Raw genomic sequence first — 26385 nt, forward strand, 5'->3', positions numbered from 1 at the left:
CTCGCCCCAAAGCCACCCACAAGCACAGGAGAGCTTGGGGTGGGTTGGTGGGAAGTCCCCCAAGGTCTCACAGATCCCTCCTGTGAACTGAGCTGAGAGGGGCATGTGAGCTTGTGATGGAGGTATCAGAGCTCTTTCATCTCATGAGGGGCAGAGGCCATGAGCACAGGCCCCTTTCCCACTGCCATTGCTGCCCACCCTGCTTCTCTCTTCCCAAAAGATGCTCCGGTCCCCTTGCCTGCCCCTGTGCCATGGGAGATACCAATTTTGTCATCAGCTTCTCCTGGCACAGGCTTGAAATCTAAACAACAGAGGATAAAAATAGCACTTGTGTGCAGATGATTAAACTGAATCCCTTACAACTGCTCCACCAGCCTGCCCTCAGCAGCAGCGTATTTGCCATCACTGCAGTCAGTGGCTGTGTCATCATTCCTGTGTGTGGAACGTAACCCCCGGGCATCAGCAGCAGTGCTGTGCATCAGTTACTGTCTGCTGGCACCATAACGAGCCAGAACGTGATCCTCTGCATTTAAAAATAAATCGTTCATTCAGCCTCAGAGCTTCCAAGAGGGGAAAACAAAACATTAATAACAAAGACACCTGATGTGTGACTGCAGTGTGTCCCACCACAGGAGTACAGAGGCTCTCCAGGAGCATCACGTGAGATTGGAGCATCAGGTCTGGGCTCACCCTCATCCTGCTGGCAGCCTCTGATGTGCTCTGCACATCCAGCTCCTCACAGGGGGCAGTATATGGTGAGATCTATAGGAATCTGTGCTGTCTTTGCATTCGTCCTTTTTATCTCCAGACAAACCCGGAATGCACAAAATCTAGAGCCTGAAATGCTCATCCTGCTCATTCCACCTTTCTTAATCCTCTGCCATTGAGTAGTACATCAAATGGATAACAGATACTTTTCTGTGTAGAGGCTGGGTATATTTATAATTCAGGAGCTCAGGTTTCCATCTCATATCCTTTTTGCATTTGTCCATTGAACTTCGCTGTTAAAAAGCTATTAATTTCACTTGATGCTTCTCAGACCTGGTTTCATCCTCCAGATCTGCTGTTAGTGCTAAAAACCCTTAAAATAACACAGATGAAGTACTTTGAGTTAACCTCCTGTGAGAGCTGTTCTCCTTTTCATGCTTTGGATTGTGTTTGTGAGCCTAGAAACACCCCTTATTTACATTTTTCATGTGCACAAGCATTGCTTCCTCCTGCACCACATTGCAGATGTTCCTCATCTGGAACAGACTTACCCTATGCAAGATTTTAGGTGAGGACAGTGGCTCTTCTGGCTGAGGTAAAAATCACATTCACACATTGCTGCACCCCTGTCACTTGTTGAACTTCAGCCATTATAAAGCAAAGGCATTTTTACCAATGATTTTTACCAAAAATTGAAAAGTTGTGCAGATTGGTTTGGAGTTGAGCAGCCTCAGGGCCTACTTCTAGTTAAGCCTGCTTAAATGCAATTGATCATTTAAAATCAGATTCTTAATGGTGAAAACTGAAACAGTAGAAAGAGTTCTGTGTCTAAACAGGAATCAATGAGCAGGACATGAAGGGAGCATTGAACTAGCAAAGAGTTCCAGAAATTAAAGTCTTATATCCTGTTCAGTCCTACATTAATTTTGTTGCTGTTCAAGCCCCAGAGGAGAATATCCAAACCCTCAGGAAATGTCACTGTCAGCACAGGCTGGTTTGGGCTGTTCTGCTCTTTCTGTGTGTCCCCTCCCAGATGGGATGGCCTGGGACACCTGCTGTGTGCAGAAAACACAGTCAGAAAGCAGAGGTCAGGCCTGGAATAACAGAGACTGTGTGCTCTCCAGTGGATGGTTTTTAATGTGAGAACAGTCACTCAGCACTGGCATTTCTGCTGCATTAATTGCCATTAGTGTCATCCTTGCGGGAACACTAAATTCATGGCAAACGTTGAATTAGCGCGCTCTCATAATTCCTGACTTGGGCAGAGCCATTTGCAGAGGCAGCACGTCCCAAGCAACTGGAGCAGAGACAAGGACTGATACTCAGCTGGGTCATGGCTGTTCAATTTAGCGAAGAAAAGAAGCAGAGGTCACACTCATAACTGTGTATTTATGGGTCTGTTCTGGAAATCCACAGAGCAGCTGCCAAAAAAGAGCCCAGCACCATTAACATGCAGATGTGTGTCAGGGCTCCCAGCTCTCAGCTACCCTGCCCCAGGCTCTGTGCATCAAGCTCCCTCTGCACCCAATTCTCACTGCATTCTCCACTTCCCTCTTACCACCACCTCCTGGATCCCAGAGTAATTCTGGCCTAATAGAGTGGAAAATTTACCACCATCTTTGATGGTTGTGGCATTTCCACAACGAGGTGAAGGTGTCTTTGTAGAGCACACTGGTGGTATTTGGACATGAAAATGGCAGAATATGAAACAGGGATGGCCAGTATAAAGAGCTTTTCTGTTTCTGAAATCACTGTTCACACTCTGCAAGTCCATCTCTTTGCAAAGCTCAAAGAAGATTTGGAATTGGAAATCACAATAATTTAAAATTGTCCTTGAAGGACTGTTGACCCAAATTCTCATTTCCCAGATAAAAGCAGCCCCTGGCTTCCCCAGGGCAAAAAGCAGGAAGGACGAAACAAAGCCCCAAAATTCTGTTTTATTAGAGGAGAAATATTTCCTAAGGGGAAAATTCAATCAATACTTTGCAATTTCCTAACAATCCATGAATCATTGCAATTATGCAGAGATAATTCAAGCTTTCCAATCCAGCTGCTAAATTAGAAAAAACTGCACTCTTAGCACACACTATCCCCAGTTTGACGTGTCAGTCAGAAGCAAACCCCTTCAAACATAAACTTCATCCACTGAAATTACACAAAAAAAAAAATCTCTTTTAAAACCCTAGACCAATTTAAAGGGTTTACAACGTATTTTTCAGGTAATTCTATGCCACAGGTAGGAATAATGAAAATACATGTAGTTAATATTAATTTTTCTGTTGATAACTCATTTGCATTCCATCACCTGCTGTGTCCTTTCTGATTTCTGCAGCTCTAAGAAGAGAATTAAGAAGAAATAGATCAAATCAAAATTAATTTCTAAATTAGCATTTCCTTTCCTAACCTTGAACTTGGAATAAAAAAAAAGACCTGCATCTGATCTGATTTTTTATCCAAAATCAAATCTCATTCTGGTTTTACTGTTTTTTAGGAATCCCTGCAGCACTGCAGAAAGAGTAAGAAGGGAACAGAAAAATTAACCATCTTCTGGAGATATTTTTCACTAGGACAATATTATGGTAAGCAGAAAGGAAGTTTTCAGTGTGTTTTGGGAACAGGAATTGAGTGCAAGACTCAATGACTTGGTGTTCCTTGTGATGACTGTCAAAATGAAGTCATCAGTTTCCTGAATCCATTTTGGACTCAACACTCATCTCTTTGTCTGTGTCTGCTGCCTCCAGAGACAAAAGCAAGATAACCCTGGCAGCCCCAGGATAATTGCTGGCCAAGATATAATTTCATAGAATCATCACTCAAAATCTTCTTCCTCTTACACATCCTGCCAGAGGGGTTTATTTCCTATCTAGGGTCAAAATTTGCTTGATGTTGGAGTTGGTACCAGGCAAATGCAACGACTGCAGCACAGTCATTATCACGTGGCCCCTCATCTTCTAATTTGGATTCAAAAGATCAGCCCTGGGGAATGAAGAAGCACTCTGGGTTCTGTGGCCAAGTCATTCTCTGCTGGAACAACCGGCAGGGCTGGCTGGCTGTGCTCAGCATGGCCACGCTGTTGTGGAGCTGCACGATTGTACTGGGAGCCAGGCTGAGACTGTAAAACTTTGCTCATTAAGATCATTAGAGAGCTGTCAGATGGAGCAACTGGGATGGCTTTGATCTGGCACAATATCCTTCCTCCTGGTCCCAGACCTTGGGAACCATCCAGTTTTCCATAATTTTTTTTTCAAGTCGTTCAAACAATGCTTTTTGGGTTTTCTATAGGTTGCAATAACTTCTTCAGGCAAACTGCAGGCTGTAACAGCTATAACAAGATTAATTTATTAAATAGAAACCCTGATATTTCAGTGATTCCTCTATAAATACATTCACAGCTGGTTTTGCCAAGAAAATGACAAAATGTTGCTGATAATCCCAAAGATATTCCCTGTAAATCCACTAGGTGTCCTACTGTTTTCAAGCAATTAGTCTCAAGGTTTGTTTGGGTTTTTCCCTAGTTTTGCCAGTGAGGAATTAGTGCGAGGCTTTAGTGGAATTAGGTCTGGGTTTGCAGGTTGAAGAGACGTGTTTGTGTGGTTTGTGTGACACAGCAGGACATCCGGCTCACAGCGGCGGCGCTTTTGGCAAATGCCACTAATGTTTCCCACAGAGACCAACTCAAGGTTACAGGCTGGAAGAGAAAAAGGGAAAAGAATCTGCCTTCCTCTCCTGGGAATGCTAAACAAGATCCAGCCCAGCCAAATCCTCTTTTCAGTCAACCTTGGGCATCTATTTATAGGACTGCTACAGCGAGGCCAACGCTGACCTCAGAGGTGGTGCAGCACACGTTAACCTTCATGGGAGCTGCTGAGCACAGGCTGTGGTTGTGACATTCCTGGTCACTGTCCCCGTCCCTGACGGGCGTTCCCTGACTGCCTGTCAGCAAAGGCCAGCACAGCACACGCTCACAAGGTGCCCTGTCACTCCCAACACAGGGGGCTATGAAAATACATACCAAGAGGAGCAAGCTGAAAAACAGCCAAAGGGTAATTTTCTCATCTCAGAAAATACTTGGGGTGGAGTGTGGCCTTTGGACAGTCTCCAGCTGCTTGGCTGCTCCTCCGTGGTGTGACCTGCAGTGCACACACTATATCAATTGTGCTATCCAGGACATCCCTCCTCTGCCTCCAGATCTCTTACTTGCACTGAGCCCCAGATATCTCCTAGGTATTGAAAAAGACTCTTTCATTATTCCAGAGGTTTTCAGTGCTCAGAAATGCAGTATTTCAGTGAGAAAGGATTGCAGGATGATTTTTATGGTCTTGTAACTGAAGTACATTCTGTAACTGAAGTCACATTCTGTGTAATCCTCCCAGCCTTGCCCTCCCAAACAGGGGCCATTGCATTTGCAAGCATCCCTTGTGTTCACTCTCATTTCACAAGGCTGCCACAGCTTCAATCTACCCCAGATCTATGCAGGGTAAGTGAGGAGAAAATCAGTTCTGTTTTTCTATTTAGCAAATGCCAGAGGCAGAGATGCTCTCAAACAATGAGATTTTCTCTTTTTCCAGTAGGTGCTTCATGGCCAGAAGTCCTGCCCAGGGCTATTGGCTCTGCAAACAGGCACTGGGCAAGGTGTCAGCACCAGTTTAATCACAAACTGCAAGGGGAATTCAGAGGGGGAACAAGAGCCTCCTGTCCTTGGCCCACCAGGACTCCTTGCCATCAGGCATTGCGCATCGTGGGAAGTGCAGAGCATCTGTCCTCTGCCATGTGTCACTGCACTGCCTCTCTTCCCTGCTATCTGCACTCAGGGAATGGCAGTCATTTTCCTGCAAGAAGAAAAGGATACTCAGATCTTCCACAGTGTGTACTGGAGGTACCTGCTGCAGTCCCAGCCCTGTGCAGGGTGCACCATATGCTGGCTGTGAGGGAGCTTAACCTGGTCCGGCGCCTGTGTTTGCTGTGACACAACAAACACCTCGAGCCTTGCCATGATTCAGAGCATAATGTGTGGGAGCCATCTGGTCCCCTAGCTGAAGGAGCAAATGGAAAATCTGATGAAAGCACAAACAGTCACAATGAGAGACTGAAAAGATGTGTTGATATTCCAAGCAGAAGTCTCCTTCTGTGGGGAGTAATCTCATCACCCATTGCCCCTTTCCTGCTCCTTCCTCTGGATACCTGCTGTCAGCCAGGTTGCACTCTCAGCTCTGGGAGTACTCACACCTTAGGAATGCTAAAAATATGCTTCATGTGCTAGAGCAAATCTCCTGAGACAAGAATTTGCTCAGCAGCCAGCTGTGCAGTGAGCAAGATGTGCAAGATGCTTGCAGCACAGCACATTTTATAGAGCTTGGATTCATCCAGAACTGTGACTGGTTTAAAATGTGCTCTTGAATGGGATTAGTCACTGATATTGTCTCACTGCTGAGCAGAATTACAGCTTATGGCTGGGACAGACTGAGTGGAGTTTCACCTCAGCTTGCCTAGATATTCTCTTTTCTGGAATGGAGATGTGATTGGGAGGGACTGGAGCATCAAGGGGGAGCAATAATGAACTCAGTGCAGTGGATGGGGTAGAGCTTGGGATGGCTTTGATGTGGCATAACTTGTCCAGGACACTGGGTTGATAAAAGTGGTTTTGTTGTATTTTGCAGCCAGTCTGGGTTTCCCTCATTCTGACCCTGGTTTCTGATGTTTGGAGGGCACAGGAAAGTCAGGGGGATAGGAGATTGCCTATTTTAGTACTTCTCTGCAGGGAATGCACACGTTTCAGACAGGTACACATTTGTTTCCTCTGACACCAAATTAATAGGAATTGATGTATTGATTCTACAATTCTTCTAAAAATTACTTCAAGTTTTGGCTTGCTTTCAAGCTAGTTAAATGTGTACACAGTTCAAGACAGCTATTTAATTATTCTAATATTAATATAGTTGAAAAAAATCAGTTCTTTGTGAACTGCAGAAGGTGAAAAGCATAGAGAGCAGCCCAGAAAAGCACTAAATCCTGGGCTCATCCCACAGTGAGGGCTGCAGGTGAGGGGAGGTTCTGCCCTTCTCAGGTGACACCCCACCTGCAGAGATGCCTCCAGTTCTGGGGAACAACAGCAGAAGGATTTGGAGCTGCTGGAGCAAGTCCAGAGGAGGCCGTGGAGATGTTGCAAAGGCTGGAGCCCCTCTGCTCTGGAGCCAGGCTGGGAGAGATGGGAATGTTCAATTTAGAGAAGATAAGGCTCTGGGGAGACCTTAGAGAGCCTTCCAGTGTCTAAAGGGTCTCCAGGAGAGCTGGAGAATGTACAAGGGCCTGGAGGGAGAGGACAAGGCTTCCCAATGCCAGAGGGCAGGGATAGATGGGATATTGGGAAGGAATTGTTCCCTTTAAGGATGATGAGGCCCTGGCACAGGTTGCCCAGAGAAGCTGTGGCTGCCCTTGGATCCCTGGGAGTGTCCAAGGCTGGATGAGGCTTGGAGCAACCTGGGATAGTGGAAGATAGGGGGTTGGATCTGGATCATCTTTAATGTTCCTTTCAACCCAAACCATTCTGGAGTTCTATTATTCCATTATACAGTAATAACCTGAGTTAGTCAGTCATTTGTCAGTCTCAAGGGTTAAATTAACTGTCTTTATGACTATTCCTATATTTAAATAAATAAATACTGGCAGTCACCTCAGGTACTCAGCTACTGTGTTTGTAGACTATGGGAACATCTCTGTGCCTGTTAGGCTCCTGGTCCTAAAAAGAGAAATAGCTTGTATTAGGAATGGAGTAAGAATCTTGTATTTTCTTCTTTGATCACTCTGCTTTATGATCTCACTAGGACAGTTACTTGATGCTTCTGTATTTTGAGTGGCAACATGACTTCTCCAAATATTTGAAGTCATCTTTGTGTTTCATTTATTTTCTGGCAAAACAGCATCCATCTGCAGTTTAAGAGTAGAACATATAAAAGAAAGTATAGAACTCCAAAGCACAAAACATAGAATTTCTGGTCAAAATTCTCTTCTCAGTTACACTTACGTAACTCTGGAGTAGTGTCTTCCTCTTTCTAGTTGTTACTCTGAGCCCCTTTTCATCTCATTGTGTCAGAGCCATAGGATCTACCATACATGGCTAAATCCGGTTTCATCACAACTGTTGCAATCTCCTAGACAAAATTACAATCTCAGAGGAAGTACATAAAGATGTTTGGGCCTCAATATCCTAAAAATATGCTGCTGTCAGTTGTTCTCTATTAGTAGTTTTCCATGCAAATGAAAATACTGTGGTGGTGGAGAACTGCTGATCTATCTGGAGCAGAGATTTTTCTCCACACACACAAGCAGAGAATCTGCATTATTTGGCTGAGCTCCTTTATAAAACATCATGTTCAACAGCTCTTTCTTTAAACAAAAAAAGGGTTTGCACTAAATTGTTTGATATTTATTGTGTGTAACTCTGCTCCTTGGCTGTCCATGCTATGGAAATGCTGTTATGCTCCAAGAAGACAGATTGCCTGAGCTAGAAACCCCAGCCCTGATCCAGGGAAGCGCATTGCTTCCTTACAATAATTAGGATGAATATAATTACTATTCAGTATATGGGGCAATTGTTTTTGGTGTTTAAAACAGGACAAAACAAACCAGGACAAAACAAAGCTGGTTTGGAAAGGAAAACAGAACATTAGAAAAAAATGAGTTGTTAAATAGGAAGTGGTTGACTTTCAGGAAGTAACTCCATATGCAGATTCTGCTATCCAGCGTTTCCAGTCATCAGAGAATGGAAAGAAAAAGATGCCATTAAATATCCCAGTGGTCCTTTTGAAAATAATGCACCTCCCTTTCTGCAGGTATAATGTTTTACTTCTCCTGTCCAACAGCTGGTGGTGTCAAAGGCCAAGTGAGCAGGACGTGGAAGGCAGAGCTGATGTTTTTCAGGGCTGCTGAAGGCAAAACCATCTAAAGCTGTAGCAGATGTTCACTTGCTTCCTGTCTGCTTATCAGCCCTGCAAAGGCACTTGGCTTTGGTGCTTGTTGTGCCAAGGGTAGCTATGGAGATCTCGTACAAGCTGTGCCACAGTGATACGCTGAAGAGTTCTTTATGCATTTATGAATGATCAAGAAAATATTATGGTTTCTAAGAACTTGCTCAAAATGTTCCACGTGTGTATCAGTCCTTCCCCTTGCACAACATGAAAATGACAGTATATAAAATAAGTTAAGAAATACATTTCTGCAGTGAAGATATTAATTTGGCCTCGGTGTGCTCATGTTTTATACATTATTTTTAGTACATCCTGAAATAAAGAATAGTATGTCCAACCAACTGGATTTCTCCAAGGCCTTGTAAATGCTCCAGAAGAGTTTTTAACTGTCAATTTAAATATCACTGCCACTAATCCTTTTTCTTGCACCTCGGCTCAGTTTTAATTCCTGTTTATATTCATTATGAGCTCCTGTAAATTATAACTTTAATATGAATGACTACATGCAAGTGTTAATGCAGTGCTCCATCTATTCTAGGGCTTTGAGATAGTTTAATGAGACTGATTTTTACACTGATGCATTTAAATTAATATGCATTTCCAATAGAGTCAAGACCCAGGGCAATTAAGTTCATATTAGATGAGAGTTCTTTTCCTCCATGAAATAGAAGAAATAAAAACCAGAAAAGGATGGTTCCTTTGTCCATGTTGAAACTGGAAACCAAAAGACAGCTTTGACGTATCACTGATAGACATGGTTATAGGTATTCCTGTGGAATACAAAAGAGGAACAGTTGGCTCTGTTAGTGTTTGCCACATTTCATGTAACACTATCCAGGAAAAAGAGCACTAGGTAACCATTAATGCTCTTTTCAATTGTTGATAGCATTGCAAATTTGTGTTGACCTGGAAAATGCCAACAGTGGGCAAAGAGTATTCCTTCCAGGGATGATATCCAGTGTATTGTAACATCATGACCCATAGTTCTGCAGGAACTGAAGCCCTTTGGGACAGTTGGTTCCAGGGGAAGTAGGTGTGGACATTCTTTTGAGGAAATGAACTTCCATATGGAAGCTGGAGACCTAAAATTCAGTCATCTTCCTGTCCCCAAAGACACACAAGGACAAGGCAATGCATGAAACAAAAGAGGAAAGTTGTTGAAATTAAGATACCAGGACTGTATGCATAGGGCAGACTTGCAGGCAAAGGATGATCTGAAGAATGGCAGTGATAGAAACTGCCTGAAGCATCTGGGAAAACACAACAAGTAGGAAGATGTAAGAGGAAAAGAGGGAAAAGGGGACCCAAAAGTCAAATTCATGTAAGTTGGGAATGTGGAGAAGGTGAGCATAATTCTATGGGTGAGTTCCTGGAAGAGATGCAGTAAATATGTTTAAAAAGCAGCATATTAGTGCTATGACTGGGTAAGAGATCTGAAGTGTTTGAAAATTGAGGTCACAGTATTTAGACTTAGACTGTAAGGGGTAGCACAGTTGGAAGCAGGATGGATGAGATGGTTTAACAGGGCTTCATTGTAGTCACATTAATTCAGTTTAAATAATTAATTCTCTTTTAAATTGACTCTATTCTGCACACTTGACATTTTGGAAAAGCTGCCATTGCCTGGCCTTCTGGTAAATGCTTTTGCATTTGTTTTCCATTGTTTCCTTCTTGAAAAAAAAATCCTTGTCACTAACAGGAACCATCAGCCGCATGGAACAAATTGACTTGCCAAGGACATTTCCTCCCATCTCATTATTTATACTGGAAGTACTCTTTATTTTGCATCAAAGTCAGACTGTGAGTTTTAAAAATTGCCATTTATTAAGGCAGTTTTGTACTTTATTATGAGTCAAATTCAAACTTGGTTATGTAAATTACTTTGTGTGCATCAACATTTGGTCATACATTTTCCAAGGAGGTGATCAAGCAGTTTAATTAATAATCAATTCACAGCTCTCTCTGCCTACCTCATTATGTAGAGCAGGAGAGGACCTCCCCCAGGTACGAATCAGAGCAGAAACATCACCCCCTCCCTCTTCTGCTCTTAGCACATTGATTTTGAGCCTCAAGTGGCTGAGATTGAGTGGATCTCTAATGTAATTTGGCATAAATTGGGTTAAACAAACAGGTTGTGTATTTTACTCTCAAGGTGATTCGGTTTGTGCTTTCTCTCCTATCCTTTCTCAGCTCTGGGTTGTGGCCCAGTTGCTAAGAAAGAGTTCATCTGCTCTGAACTCCCCCGTGGAAGTGGCAGTACTTTATGGCAAAGGCACACAAACATAATTTTGAGGGGAATCTTTTGAGGTTGGGGCTCCTTCAGGTAACCTGGAGCCAACCCTCTGAGAACTCAGCAGAGGGCAGAGCCTGGGCTGACCTATATTCACAGTGAGTCACCGTGAGATTTATGTTGTTCCTCTGTTTTGATGGTTTCTCAGCAGTTGCTGAGGCTTTAAACAAGGGCACTCTTACCTAACCCAATCGATGGATGAGCAGTTAGAACCCAATCTAATGCAGCCAGAATTTGTAATCATAGAAGGGCACATTCCAAAGCTGTTACAGAGGAAAAGAATTTCAGATGATTAGGAAAGGAGTTGGGCAGTGATACAGAAAAAAGTACCCAAGATAAAATAACAGATACTAAAAATATCTGTATTGAGATGAAATCCTCATGACTCAGTACTGGAGCCAACTTCCATTCTCTAGGAATCATCCAAACATAGGTCGTGGTGTATTGCCTTACTCTGGGCTTACCCTTAGACTTCAAAGGTGCATCTCACACTGGAAAAGGTGAGACTCAGGTCTGACTTTTCAGGGCAATTGCAAATTTTTAAAGATACATTCTGTAGTTGTAGCTTTAAAAAAATTGGTGAGTTTATTTCTATCTAGAAAAAATCAAATACAGAGGTGGACCTTAGAAGGCAAAACCACTGAGAGCAGGACCAGAGATGCATTCTTTGTGACAAGCAGGACATCATTTTTAATACCTGTGACTCTCCAGCTAATAACTGAGGAGTGGTCAATCCAGCTTGCAAATAGAAAAACAAGAGTGTCATTTATTTTCTCTTTTTCTGCATGAAGTGTTCTCCAGCTAGATACAAAACTTTGAAAGTACTGAAGATACTGTAAGTATTAAAAGTATTTTGAAAGAAATGAGTATTTTGAAAAGTATTTTGACATGCTGTAGAATCTCAGAAAAGCAGAAATTTGTGTTAGGAGAACTTCAGCTACAATCTGGGTCAGATTTTCAGTGCAGATGTGTCAGGTGCAGCTCCTTGGAAACTCTCCATGGCAGCTGGTGAGAAGAGGACCCAATGTTTTCTCACCGTACAAAATAACCGTGCTGTTTGATGATGTCATGTGCATGAAGCACTGCTTGCATTTCCACAGCAGAGTCCTGTTTCAGCTTGTTTGGGAGAAGAGATTTTGTCTCTGAACAGTTTCAAACAGGGAGTTTAGTAAATCTCTTTGGTACATCTTGACTGATCTCAATCAGTTTTCAGAATTTTAATGATCTGGTTTTATTTCCAGATAATGACTATTTATGTAAATTAGATGCCTTATAAATAAATATGGAAATTATTCCATAATATTAATTAAAAGCTTTATAGTTCAAACACTTATTATACTAAAGCAAATGGTGCTGGGGATTGTCTTTGAGTTTATTAATTTAGTTACTTTGTTAGTTTTATTTTAACTTGACTTACATATGTTGGGCAGTATTTCCTGAACTAAAACAAGGTATACTGTGCCTGGATATTTTAAAGGATATTGAAGGATAATAAAAATCAAAATGTATCATACAGTGGTAGTAGTAAGTGGAACCCAGACTTCAGAATGCTTTTATTTAAGAATCAAATAAATTAGTTTTACTTGGAGAATCTCAGTTTAAGTGTTGTTAGCAGTTTACTCAAAAATTAGTTTTAAATTAATTATAATCCTTTGCACTTCTATAGCTGCTTCTCTTGAGAATCTCAGTAGTGTTCTACAAACATTAATTAAGCCTAATAGTACTTCTGAGAAGTGGTTAAGTGATAGATATACTTCACCCACCATGATATAAGCAATCTCTAGAACAAAATACAAAACCTTTAAACAGCAGGACTGCACAGGAGTTTAAAGCCTGAAGTATCCCTGTCAGGAAAAACTGTGAGGAAGGTTTTGCTAGATGGAATACAATTGCTTGGCCTGGGCACAATGTGAAAGTGAATAAAAGTGCAGATACTGAAGAACTCTTCACTAGAGATCTCTAGTAAAGGAAGGTATTTTTCTATGGCCCCACAGTATCATGTGGTGTGGCTCTGGTGATGAATTGAATACTGATTCAGAGGAAAACTGCTATTTGCAGAAATCACCCCCAGATGGGCCAAAGAGCAGGCATCCACATGGAACCTTTAAGGCTGATGCACGAACAGCAGGGCTAGCAGTTAAGTCCTGTCACCCCTGAGGGAACAGGAGCTGCTGAAAATAGCAACAAACCAGCAGTATCAGTGTGTACATTTACAGCCCCAGACTGCTACTTTTGCTGGCGAATCTGCATGCACAATTTCCTTCCTGATATTACTCCACAAAGGGCAGTTTTTGTTATCTGGCATTACTGATGACAGCAATACTTAAACCAGGTTAGTGCTGGCACAGACAACAAGCTGGCTTTGGTAGATGCATCAGGATTTGGGCCATCCTCAAGCAACCCTTCTGCTCTCCCATGCTCACAAAATGGGCTGCAAATATTTGTCTGGGAGCTTCCAGTGTTTACGGGAAGAGTCATTCCAGAAATGTGCTCCAGCTGTACACGCTGATTGCCCGCTAACGACAGGACAAGAGGTACAGGTGGCATCACTTGCTTGACAGCCCAACCATCAGCAACAGAGCCCAGCACAACTGCACTGGTTTTTCCCCGACTAACACCTCTCTTACCATTCCAAAGCTGATAGCTGCTGCCATGCTGCACTGCCTCGTGAATAATTTTAGCAGTTGCCGAGGGAAACTTTACGATGCACAGCCCAAGTCCTCAGATGCACACTCTGAAATCTTGAGGAAGCAAATCAGTGCTGGAAAGGGAAACGATAATGAGTTTGCATGAGATTTTTATTTATAGAAATGACTTGGAAGAAGCTGGATCTCCTCCTTAGGTACATTTTCTTTCCTTTTTGTTTCCCAGCATTTCTGTACCTTTGGGACCACAAACTCTCCCATAAATATTGGCAATACATGCTTGCTGAGAAACTCTACCTGCTGGAGAAAAAAAAATCTCATTTTATCCAAGTGGAATGCCTAGATACTGCTACTAGACAATTAGACTTTATCCTTACACATATACAGTAACATTCTTGATTTACATTTGTGAATTGTAATTCATGACACATGAGATTCCAGTGCTTCTGCTGAGTTCATTTGGTCTTTGGATCAGGACCTGTATTTGCTTCATTTCCCCATATTTTTAGCTGCTTCAGTAACTACTTTACCTAAAGAAAAGCTTGATTTTTTTTTTTGTTATATACACATATTATATTTTATTTCCTGTTTTATAATGTATAGTCAGTAGTTTCTCTGGAGTGCAAAAAGCTTTTCAGAGATACTGTACTTGAATCAGTAAGAGTGACTGCACTGTACTGCATAATATTTAAATGCTTTATTATTTCATAATCTGTCCTAGAATTTAATCATTCCAAGCGGGGACGGTCTCTTTATGTCAAAAGGGATAAATCCCAGATTTACAAATATACATGCTTGAAAAAGCCCATGAAGATGTTGCTTTGTTTGCAGTGTGATTCCAGCTTGCCAAAGGCTCCATTTCATTGCATAACCCTCCGGATGCAGATCCATTACTGCACCGTAAAGTGGGTTACTGGACAGGGTAAGGCAATTCATCTTCTGAAATGCAGAGCTTTGTTTTGCCAGTTATGGAGTTTATAATTATCCATTATCATTATCTCCATAGTTATTTTTACCAAGGTTACAGATAGGTCTATTTGAAAGGTATTCTGTTGGGTTCTCTTGGAGGTTCATTCTTCCCCTGTAGAGGTAAATGAGCAGTGTCCACAGCACAGCCAAGTGAGTTCAAAAGGCATAAAACTGGTGAGAAAATGAACAGATTAAGTCCCAAATTGCACACTTAAGAAACTGAACTGAAATTGTTTTGTTTATGAAGCCAGTCTCTGCCAGGAAAAACTGGAAATAGTGATAGCTGCATTTTTTTTTTTTTTTTCCTTAAAGCACTTCTGAAGGCCCATGAATTATAAATTGTCAAGCTCATAATCCTGGGACAAAGTTTCTTAAAATCATGTCCTGGGACATCAGAGTTCTCCATTCTATTCCTGGCACTGTCACTGACCATCTGCCACTTGTCCTCTGCCTTGCTTGAGTTTACCCATGTGTAAAATGCACTTAAAATAAGCTAAACCAGACTTGGAAAATTACTTCAGTGCCACAAGCTAGAAATCTGGGGTTGTAACATGGAAAAAAAATCGTTCTGTGGTTGTTGGTCTGTAGAAAGGCTGTGTGTCTCTCTGGCTGCGCTACAGGGGAGGCTAAATCTGGCTGCCAGGGCTCCACCCTGCACTTGAGAGGCAGCAGAATCCCACATTAAGTGTGCTTGGTGCGTGCCCACCTGCACTACACGCAGTGGTTAACTTGGGTAATTAGCTTACTATGCACAACAAGAATCTGATCCAACACTGTCTGGAATTAGTAAGTAGACTTCAGTGACTTAATGATCTTGGGCTCGGGTCTTCATGTGCAAGTAGAGATCCTTGCTCAGAGATCCTGAAAATCGCTGGGAAGGGAAAGGCTTTGTCTGACTGACACATAGACACATCTCTGTGCAATGAGCCTGGCAGGAGCTGGGCACACAGTAAATCTGTCTCTGCCTGTACAGTAGCACTATTCACTGGTGCTGCTCTTTATTCACCAACAAATACAGTCACGATTTTTCATAGGCCCTTCCACACGTGGCTCTACAAGAGCCTTAAAGTGGAAAATTGATGATGAGCTACGCAGGAAAGCTTTGCAGAGAGATTTGTTAGGAAAGGTGACTTGATAAAGGTGGTGACAAGCTAATAATGAAATGGAACATTGCAATTAAATGTGCTGGTGGGGAATAAAGTGTGCCACAGCCAAGAGCATGAGCAGCAGGTAGGTCAGGGAGAGAATGCAGCAGAGGCTTGATGAAGCAGGATGGGAAGGAGGGGGAGATGTAAGAACAAGAAAGACAGGACAGAGATAAGCACTGTTAGCTGTGATAGCAGTGTGGGGCAGAAACTGCTTTGGTGTTCGTATCAGGCCTTGCAGAGAGAGAACCCTGTCCCTGACCACAGTATGTTGACATTGACACAATGTGTAATTAAATGCAGATAGGAGGACAGAAATGGGGGAGGAAAACAAATTAACAGCAAAACACAGACATCTACACAATGTTTTACTTATAAAAGAGCTGAAAAGTATGAAAACTGCCAGAGAATATTTAAGAATTCTGTTTCTCTAAAATGAGTTTCCATTAGAAATAGTCCAGAATATTTTAATGGTTATGAACTTAAACCCTGCAAAGTCAGCTATTCATACATCAGTAAAGGGATTTTGCTCAGTATACAGGCAGCTGTAACAATACTCTCAGAAGTAGGAACAGACCCATTAATCTTGGATGTTAACACTGAAGCCTAAAATTTATGCCTACCTGAAAAATGAGCAAGGGCAGAGAGCACAGAACCGTTTGCATATCAAAAATTACTGGACTTCAGTATTGTTATTTATTTGAGAAGCATTTCCAGAATTAAAATATATTGGGAATTGATTTAGAAAAATCTCTACCAGCACACCAAATAATTTAAGGGCACACTACTGAACGCAGAGCATCTTGCTGTAGTGAATGGTGACATTCTGTGTTCTTGGTCTCTCACTTACCCCACTGTGTATTGTCGGGAGAGACAAGTTCTTTATGGGTGTGGCTAGAAATGCATTTCACATAGAAACACAAGTTCTCGTAGTCCCTGACACATTCCTTACTCGGTTTGTTGCCTGTTGAGGAAAAAAAACCAACAAAACAAGACAGACTCAGCTCCCAAATACCAACCCTGGCAGTGCAGAGCTGTGCCTGCATGTGCAGGCTTGCACATGGGTGCTCCTGCCCAGGAAGACACTGATTTGTGTCAGCCACCACATTCCCTACACGGGGTATGAGGAGCAGCATTTCTGATATGAATAATTTAATAAAAGCATGTGGGGGAAAACAGTTATTTTATACTTCTTTGCTTTTATGTTCTATTTGGTCAGATTTTCAGAGGCATGAGGTAAACCAAGGGAGTAGGTCTGAATACACCTGAGTATTTATAGTTCAGTTTTGATAAATTCACAGTACTTACAAATTCCGTCTTTTGTAACAAGCCACATCTGAATCCTCAAGACAAACATCCAGAACTGAGGTAAGCCTGAATTCAAACTCAAATTGTATGGTAGGAACCTACCCCTAAACAGCACTTTGGTATAAAATTTGGAAACTCAGGGTTGCAGTGGACAAGGTGGCAGAAAAGTAGTATTTATTTCTGTGTGGGTACAGGCAGGAGGACTCGTTCTGTTGCGCTCAGCAACATCTTGACACGCTGCACTAATCTTAGCTGCACGCTCTTAAAAGATTATTTTTGTCTCGGGTTCTTTTTCTAGTCTTTGATGCAACAGCCTGCTGCGGGTTACATCAAGCCTGCAGAAAATCCCTCGGTTTTCTCATCCCTTGTTTTCCAGACAGCCGGCACCTCCTCCGGGTCCAGGCGACGGGCGCCGCAGGTGAGCCAAATCCCGGCCTATTTGGGCCGGAGATTAATTTCTGTCTAAATTAAAGATGCTGTCTGGGTAAAATGCTGAGGTGGGGGAGAGGCAGAGTCGAGCTCATGGTCTGCGCGCTGTGTTTTAGGCGCTTCCACTTAAGGCACCCGCTCCCCCCTTCACGGCTCGGAGCCGCCGGCGCCGCGTCCGTGAGGAGGAAGGCGGGAGCGGAGGGGCCGCGTTCCGTGAGGGGGAAGGCGGGAGCGGCGGAGCCGCGGTGCGAGGGCGAGCGCTCCGAAGGGAGCCGGTGGGCGGCGGGGCACGGCCGCCTTCCCCTGAGGAGCCGCGGGAGCCGGCGGGCTCCGTCCCGCGCCCGCCCCGCCGCGATCACGGGTCGCCGCCCGCCTCCCCCGCCCCGTGACAGCCAAGATGGCGGCGGAGGGGAGGGGGGATCCCGCCTGAGCCGCCCACACGGCGGGAGGCGGCGGGGGCGAGCAGGGCTCCGTTGGGATGAGATAAGGGCGCGGGCACCGAGCGCGCTGCCCCCCGAACCCCTTCACCACCCGCTCCTCGCCCGGGGAGCGCGGCCCTTGCCTGAGGTGAGGGCGGCGGGGCTGTCACCGCCGCGGGGCGCGGGCCGGGGGTTTCTCCGAGGCGGCGCCGCGGGTCGGGCGCTGCCGCGTTCCGGGGCCGGCGGGGAAGGGGCGCGGGGCTGTCAGCGGGGGTAGGGAGGCCGGCGCTGGCGGGCCGGGGGCTGAGGCGGCGCGGGGGCGGCGGTAACTTTCCGCTGGGCCGCGGTGGGAGGGGGGAAAACTTTCTCCTTGTGCCCGCCGGCTCGAGGCTCCCGCCAGCCCTGGCCGGGCCCGAGGGGCTCCCCCGGGCCGACCTGCCATGTTGTACGGGCTGCGCGCCGGCGGGCCGGGGTGTGCGCTGCCCGGATCCCTGTGTGTGCGCTGCCCGGATCCCTGTGTGTGCGCTGCCCGGATCCCTGTGTGTGCGCTGCCCGGATCCCTGTGTGTGCGCTGCCCGGATCCCTGTGTGTGCGCTGCCCGGATCCGGGGCTGTGCTTTCCCCAGAGCCGCGGGTGTGCGCGTTGCCCGATCCCTGTGTGTGTTCGTGTCCCCTGAACCCATGTGCGGGTTTTCCGCGCGGCCCCGCTGCGTCAGCCGGAATTGCCCGGTGCTGCTCAGCCCCACGGTGCGTGTTTCTGTCCCGGCTTTCCCTTCGGCAGCCCGGGTTACCCTATACTGGATTAATGCGACGCGCTGGTAGAAATTAGCCCTGGCATTTTTATCGTCATTCTGTCATGAGGTCTGCGTGTAGCACAAGTTGCTGGCCAGGGGATGATGGTGGTATTCAGTAACTTCCCAGTGATGTTTGTTATTCCGAAGTTATTGCAAACAGGCTGCGTTTAAAAGTGTGCTGCTTCTACTTTGCTAAAAATCAGGTCTTGACTTTCTGGCTAGTTCTGTAACTTCATTTTTTTGAATTAACTGAGTGGAAGTATGGTGTTCTGGACAGCTTTTTACTTCATTTCACAATTTTTTCTGGAACTGTTGCTCAACTGGAGGTTTTCGTAAAAAGTGTTACATTACAGTACATAATATTTCACTTTTTTGAATGATTAAACACGAATATGTTATCTTGGCAAGTGTCTGGTGGTTTAGGGAAACTAATTGAGTTAGTCTGGCCAAGGAAGGTCGAGGGGGAGTAAATGGATTATTTCTGGTTTGTGTGTCTAGCATGCAGGTCTTATTTTGTAAGAGTCTCTCTTGCTTTTCTCATATTTTTTTAAAAGTCATATATTTAGAGTACTTGAGAAACTTCATCTTGCTTTTGAAGTATTCAGGAGTCTGTAAGTTTATTTAAAGTGAGCATTAAAGTGGAACTCTGGTAAAGGGAGCTGTTTCTTAGGGGCTATCATGACATGGCATTGAAATAGTTTAATTATCAGAAATAGAACATTAGAGTTTCTGTGGTTAGCTTGAAGAAGGGCAAAATTGCATGGGGCCTTAAAAACAGTACAAAAAAGATTAAGCTTCTCTACAGCTTTACTTCTGGAAATGTTGAGCTCCAGCTGGGTGAGTTCCTCAAGTTTGAGTGGCTTCTGCTCCTTTGGAACAGTTTTACCCAATGGCCTCTTCTATTTTGTGCAGCTTTCTAATAAATTCACTTTTTAGAAGATCTGCTCCTGCAAGCAGTAAGACAAAAAGCACCAGGACTATTTTCTTGAAACAGGGAGTTAATTAAAAATGCTTTCCCAGTATTTGGGATTTTCATAGCTCTGAGTATTCATAATTTTGTAGCCATATGGATGCAGGTTTGTGTTTCTGGTGAGTAGCTTGTTCTATATAACATAACCCCAGTATGGTGCCTAATGGAATTACTATATGTGTTAATGGCAATATTAGCAGTTATCTAGTTAATATAGCCAGAGTTAATTATTAGTTAGAAAAAGCACAAATATTGACATAGCCTGGCACACACTCTAGACTCAGGTGAACGGAGCTGATGCAGGTCAAGCCTTAGAAACAATGTCAATAACCTGCTTCTATTTCAAATATGTGCTTGAAAGAGAAAGTAGAAAGGTAGAGAGTGAAGCCAGCTGGTCCCTAAAGGCAGTGAGGTTGTAACTAACACAGCTGTTCTGTGTGACTTTTAAAGAAGAATTGTGGGCACCACCACTGCCAGAAGCCAGTCTGTCAGTTTTTAATCTGCAGGGTTTTGCATCGAGGGTTTACTAATTTCTAGGTTAATTCCTGCTGCAGTGTGTGATAGCTGGAGAAAACTGTCTTGTGACTCTTCAGAGAGGAAGACAATTCCTAGACCAAGATGAATGATAATGGGATTTGGTAACCTTGAGGTTTTAATACGGGAACAAGAAATTTGCAGTGTCACTTAAATATTCAACATCTTTTTTTATTTCCATCATGCTCCCTAGCAGCTGAGTTGCTGTTAGTTTTGCAAGTCATAGTAGGCTGAAATGCTTTTTATAGCAGTGACTGCAGAAACATTTGTGCTTCCTGGCCAAACACAGGCAGGTTGGAATGGGAATAGTACAATAGGTACTTAGTCAAAAGCTTTCTCAATGTTAAATTTATCTCCTGAAATAAAGACTTGCAGGAAGCCTTCTTTCTGTTTTTTGTCCTTTCCTCAACTTTGACCTTAGTTTTTAAATACGGTCTTGGCAGGACCAGAAATTTGGAGGCCTAATGTTGCCCAGTTTATGTTGGATTAAAAAATAAAAAGTCAGTAGAGCCTTGTAATGTTGTTCAAATGTATGCTTGGAGTATTGGTGATTTCTACCCATGGTGCTGTGTGACCAGGTTCCAGTAGTAAAGGTTTTGATACACGTGTTGCTGTAACATTGAGGTTTTTTCTGAAGTTTCCTGGAAAGAATTGCATAATAATACTAATAATGAAAGAATGAATAATACTAATAATGAAAGAATAAATTAAAAAAAAATACACCAAAATGTTTTCTTTGCAAGTGCCTTAATAAAGCATGATGCAATTTACAGTGATTGGTGTATTTCCAATATGTTTATATTGCTTGTTACAGTATTTTAGTCAGGCTTCTCTGGGATGTGTTCAAGTTTCAAACTTTTGTTGAGCTGACTCATAAAAAAACAGGAAAAAAAGGCCCCAGATCCGAATCAGGCTATTCCTTCCCCACTTTGCAACTCCCATCTAAAACCAAACCTGTAAAAATGTAAGACCTTTGAAGAAAGTTTAGGTTGAGCTTGCCCTCATGCACGGGTGCAGGTGTGATGTGGTGGCTGAGATTACCTGTCCCTTGTCCTGCTGTACCTTCACTGGGTGGTGACAAGAGCACAGAAAAGTCCCTTGGTCTCTTCACTTATATATCAATTCTGTATGTAAATCATGTCTGCTGCTGCAGACACAAATCATGGTGGTTTTTTTTGCCATACTAAGAGCAGCAAATCCTGTGGAAGCTAAAGTCAGCTGTACCTCATTGTAGTTGAGGGACAGCCAACAGGTAGGGGATGAGTACTTGTAAGCTGTGAATGCATCACCACTGTTCAACTGTTGTTAAAAATCAGCTGTTTCTAACATTTGTACCGATCAATTAGTTACTTGAAGTGAATGAGCTTCTTTGCTAAATGGCATAACAGTCCTTGGATGTTTTCTGCTGTGCTTTAGCTCAGGTTTAGTCTATGCCTGGTCTGAAAGTTTGGTCTGTGGCTGCTCTGGAAATAGGCTGCTGATGCTTATTAAGTGCTCCCACAGACTCCAGAGTCAAAATTAAACTATGTGGGGAAGGCTGTGTAGGGCAGTGATGCCCAGAGGTTTGATCTATAACACTCATTTCAGTAGCAGTCTGTGATGCAGAACTAGTCACTGGTAGTTCCCTAAAGAGCTCAGAAACAGTACCAGGAGGAAATTGAGAAGTGGAAATGAAAGACTTCAGAAAGTGTTGGCTGGCCTGACTCTTTTAAATGGTGTATTTTTACCTTTTCAATATATTATATGTAAGATATATTGCATTGTCTAATATATATATGAAAAATGTGTATATGTCTAATGGATATATTGGATAATGGTTACTGTAGAGGCTGAAATAGACTGAAATATAAGTAATAATGGGAGGGGAGTGAAAGAAGGAAGAACAGTGGTCTAAAAATGGGATGAGAAGAATAAGGAGTGTGTCAGAAGTAAGTTAGCCTGTTATATCCTCCCTGTTTAATATTTACTGTAAATCTTGACTTTTAAAAATCTGGGTCAGGAAAATCATTAATGCTAATTAATAAAATTATTTCAGTTTGGCCATCTGAAATGAAAGTGAATAAGCAGTAAGTCTGATGTATAAGTTAGAAGTACACGTATGTAAATAAAAAATCCCAAGAGAAAGCCCCCACCTTGTGTGCAAGCTTTATGCAAACACAGAGAAGGGTTTTGTGGGCTGGACTCTTGAGTTTTGGTTTTGACTTGAGCTTCAGAAGAAACCTGTGGGCGTAAGGAATTATTCTCAAAATTCCCAACCCTTCAAGATCAGGATCAGCAGTAGTTACCTTGGCATATCATTGCTTTTCAACTAATTTATGGTGATTTTTTTAGGAGAACCTAATGTTGTTTTCTATTGCTTTGCTGGCTGGGAAACTGTCCCAGCAATATGTGGTAGTTGATTGATATATCTGTAGCTGAGCTGGTAGTGGTACTTGCACACTTATTTTTCTGTGGAATAGATGCTGAACATTTTGGTGAGTGGATGTAGAGGTTTGCTGAATGAAGGAGGTACTGGTGAGTGTTACCTGTCCATTAAACCTTTGCAGTGGGGTGTAGATGATCTGCAGGCAGCAGTTACAGCCCTGCAGATGCAGTCTGTGCATGGCTGTCCCTGTCTATAATTTGCAGTGTGGTTGAGTCCCATTATCTCATGTTATGGAACATTTTTGCTGGCCAAAGGAAAAACATCATGTAAAATGTTCTAAGTCTCAAAGTGTGTTTTTAAATGTAGCAAAAAGTGTTAGAAACAATCCCCACCTATCTTTTCTTCTGTCACACCATGAATTCAAAATTTAATTTGGGTAGAGGATTGTTTCAAAACAAAACTGAGGTTGGCATGTGAGTCTAAATGTGGCAGAGTGAAAGCAGGTCACTTCTGTCACTCTTGGTTGGTGCATTTTGATGTTTTCAGTGACAGATTTTGAAGGGTTTGAAGCTCAATATTGGAAGATCTATTTTCATTTGCCTTTATCTACTGTGCCAAGAAAAATAGAACATTCTGTTTGGGGGACTTCTCCTTTTAAAATGTTGTTGTATAGTAAGTAGTTGTACAGTAAAAACATGGACAAGCTGCCCTCCTGAACTGTACTTTGGATGAAGTAATATTTACATTTTATGGTGCTTATTTTGGCTTTCCTCCCCCTGATTTGCTACAATTTGTTTTCTGCATCCCTCCCTACAAACACAGTTGTATTTCAGAAATCCTTTCCATTCTTTGGTGGTGCCTTTTGGCCATAAATACTGTAATCTAGAAAGAAAAGTGGGAGTTTTCAAACTGGCCCTACTGAAATTGTCTCTGTCATGAATCTTGTGGGATACTTGAACATCCCTTTCCTGAATTTTTGTAGGCAGGGTTGGATTTTATGGGATTTTGGCACAACTGGAATGATCACCAAAGCAGCCTTGTAAGATCCCCTTAGTAACTGCTTTGATTTTATTGAGATTACAAACAGCACTGAAAAACAAACAAATAGAACACGTGGTGAGTGAGGGAGAAATGTGTAGATGTGGATATGCCTGATCCCACCCTCAGGGTGAAGTTTATTCCTTCCTGCCTTCTCTCTGCCACTTTTTCTGCTTCCTCCTCTAAGCTTTGATCTGTCGATGACCAGTTCCTGCTTACTTGGCTGTACTCATCCTGCTGAATCTAGATCAGCCTCTGAATTTTGGCCTAATCTTTCTTTATTCCTCAGCATTGCTGAACAGGTCTGCTTGTCCCTCAGTTCTTGGCTACATTCCTATTTTCTTCTCCCAAATTCATGTTTTTTTTGTTTTGTCCCTGTGCTTTTATCCAGCACTTTCCTGTTTCCCGGCACCTCTTAGAGATCCTTCGTTGCCAAATTTTCTGAGCTCTCTCTTGATTATCTCCTCAGCTCTTTGCATCAGAGATGTAAACCATGACTTGGTACAGATGATTGTGAATGGGCCTGCAAAATGCTTGGTAGCATTTTCAGTGCAGTGATGCAGCACAGAAAAATCTTAGGTTTTCTCTTGGGTTATTGTCGATTTTCTTCTTTTTTAATAAAAATTGATGCAGCGTCAAAGGGAGCTTAGTGGAGGCTGGTGGCTTCTTGTGAATTATTGTGTTGTCTAACATTACTGAGTAGAGATGTGTGCAGTAGGATCTAAAAAAGTAATACCATTTATCACTTTAGCCCTGTTTTCTCTCTTGCCGTTGTTTGTGTAACTGTAGTCGGAAATGGGAAGAAGTACAGACGCTGTCCTGCTAAAAATGAAAATACTGTGAGAAGTTCTGTTTGTATTTGGGTAATGATGTAAGTCCTTTGCATTCTGGTTTCTTGAAGTAGATCCTTTACTTGATACATAGAGGATGAGAAAACAGTTGTAAATAAGTTGTTCAAGTAATACAAAATACAGCTGCAAGTACAATGGCAGCAGTTCTGGCTGTGCTCCTTGCAATGCCTAAATATATATTTTTTTTGCTTTCATTTAAATCTCCTCACTGGTTTTCCATAGAATTGACTAGAAAATAAGTTTTTTTAAAGTGTCCATGGGGAAATGAATCATGTGTTAATGCTGCCTAGTTCTTGGACTTTTTTCAGCTATGCTTGAGGTCTACAGGTGATCCCAAAATGTATAATTTCTGGGACTCCTAGAAGCTTGATAATTACAATTTTGTAGTTGGAGAAAATGATGTTGTGCTACTGCTGCCTTCTCTCATTGTGTGAAAATGTTCAAAGTCAGATACTGGAAAGTACCTGGCTGTAACTGGTGCAGGTTCATGGTGCTGTGTGGGTTTGAGAGGTCACTGGGGCTGGATTCACTCTCTGGACTGTCAGAGTAATGAACTAGCAGTGCTGATTGCCCCTGTGAGATCTCCAAGAAATGGCCTTGTATATTGGGGTTATGAACAGAACCTTGAACTTTGTGATCCCAAAAATACAGTTCTGGTAATCTAATTCCCCAGATTTCTCCACTTTAGGAATGGAAGCAAATCTTCTCGTGGTTTGCATCAACCCTCCTGAGATGTTTCTTCCTAGCCTCTCTTATGTTACACTTTGTTTGCTGCAGTCTTCTCACTGTAATCTTCTGAGAGTATTCTGCAAGTTTTGGGGAATAGAAACTTCCTTTAAACAAAGTTCACTTTTGATGCAGCCTTGCTGATGCTAATGAGCTGTTCTGGGAGCCCAGAGTCTCAGTGTCTCCAGTGAGGTGCTATCCTCAGCCCCGTGGTATAAAAATGCAGCTTCAAAATGCTTCAGTGTAGCATGGGCACCTGGGCTTGCAGGTTCCTCAGTGTAAAACACCAGCTCAAGCTGTGTGTGGTGATACCAATGTTTAAAATTGGCCATGCTGGTGTTTACCACATCTGTAGAAACATGATGAACTGTGGCAGTAAAGGGCAAGAAGACTGCAAGAGCAATGGGGGGTAAGGTGACCAGATGAAAGATGCTGATTGTGGAGTAAGAAAGTTCTGCTTAGATATCCAAATCTTGCAAAGAAAAATGGTTTGAAGTAGATTTTGAAAGGTTCTTGGGCTGAGAAACGACTTTGATAGCTGGCTAACACCTAGGAATGGACACAGAAGGTATTGATTGTCAGAAAGTAACAGAAGAGGTGAAGTAATTTGAAGTATCTGGCTCATCTCTTCTTTGATTTATTTTGGCTTAAAGCATTAAGTGTTGTTTGCATTCTTAAAATATCAACGCAGCATAAAACTTGATATTTTGTTTCTTAGCTTTAAAGTCTGGTTTCATTTACTTTTTTAGTGAAGTGATATGTAACCTTACCTTAGCAAGGAGTCCTACAGCAACCCACAGCGTTCATTTCATGTGACTGGTGCAGTGAAGTGTGAAGAAAGTAAGTTTCAACAAATGTGTTCATTGTTTGATTCTTATTTTTACTGTTTCTATAGGGAATGAAACTTTAACGAGAAGTCTGTGTTAAAGCCTGGCTGACAGCAAGAGAGGAAAAGTGTAGAAGCAATGCCCTGATGAAAAGGTAGGGAACACATTGGTAGAGTGGGCAAGAGGCTTGTGTTCTGCCTTGGGAGTTCCTGTGAACTTAGAGGGCTTCTGCTTTGTACCCAGGATTGTTTGCTTGCTGTGAAGAAAATATTGAGCAGAGAAAGGTTTGACTGACAATTTTGCCAGGCAATTTCAGCAGTACAGAAATGGGGTGAAGTTTTTTCCTTGTGTAACTGCAGTTACTCCCATGTCTTGAGACTGTGCAACTCCCATGTGATTTGTGT

The 26385-nt window shown here is 42.8% G+C and overlaps 1 protein-coding gene and 1 long non-coding RNA gene across 2 annotated transcripts in view; one reads left to right on the forward strand and one right to left on the reverse strand.

The window, feature by feature from the left end:
* Positions 1 to 13508: 13508 nt before the first annotated feature.
* On the reverse strand, positions 13509 to 17252 carry LOC306807750. The gene is made up of 3 exons (XR_013775806.1): positions 17132 to 17252; positions 16572 to 16685; positions 13509 to 13723 (listed from the first exon to the last, which is right to left on the reverse strand). It is a non-coding gene; the product is annotated as an uncharacterized lncRNA (long non-coding RNA).
* A 379-nt stretch (positions 17253 to 17631) lies between these two features.
* The window catches only part of DENND4A (DENN domain containing 4A), a 45355-nt gene continuing 36601 nt past the window's right edge, over positions 17632 to 26385 (forward strand). Inside the window, exons 1-2 of the mRNA XM_079317616.1 lie at positions 17632 to 18025; positions 26050 to 26135. The gene's annotated coding sequence lies outside the window, so the exon portion shown is untranslated. The remainder of the gene's footprint in view (positions 18026 to 26049; positions 26136 to 26385) is intronic.

The sequence above is a fragment of the Erithacus rubecula genome (genome assembly GCF_903797595.1).
Source record: "Erithacus rubecula genome assembly, chromosome: 14".
NCBI classification, from domain to species: Eukaryota; Metazoa; Chordata; class Aves; order Passeriformes; family Muscicapidae; genus Erithacus; species Erithacus rubecula.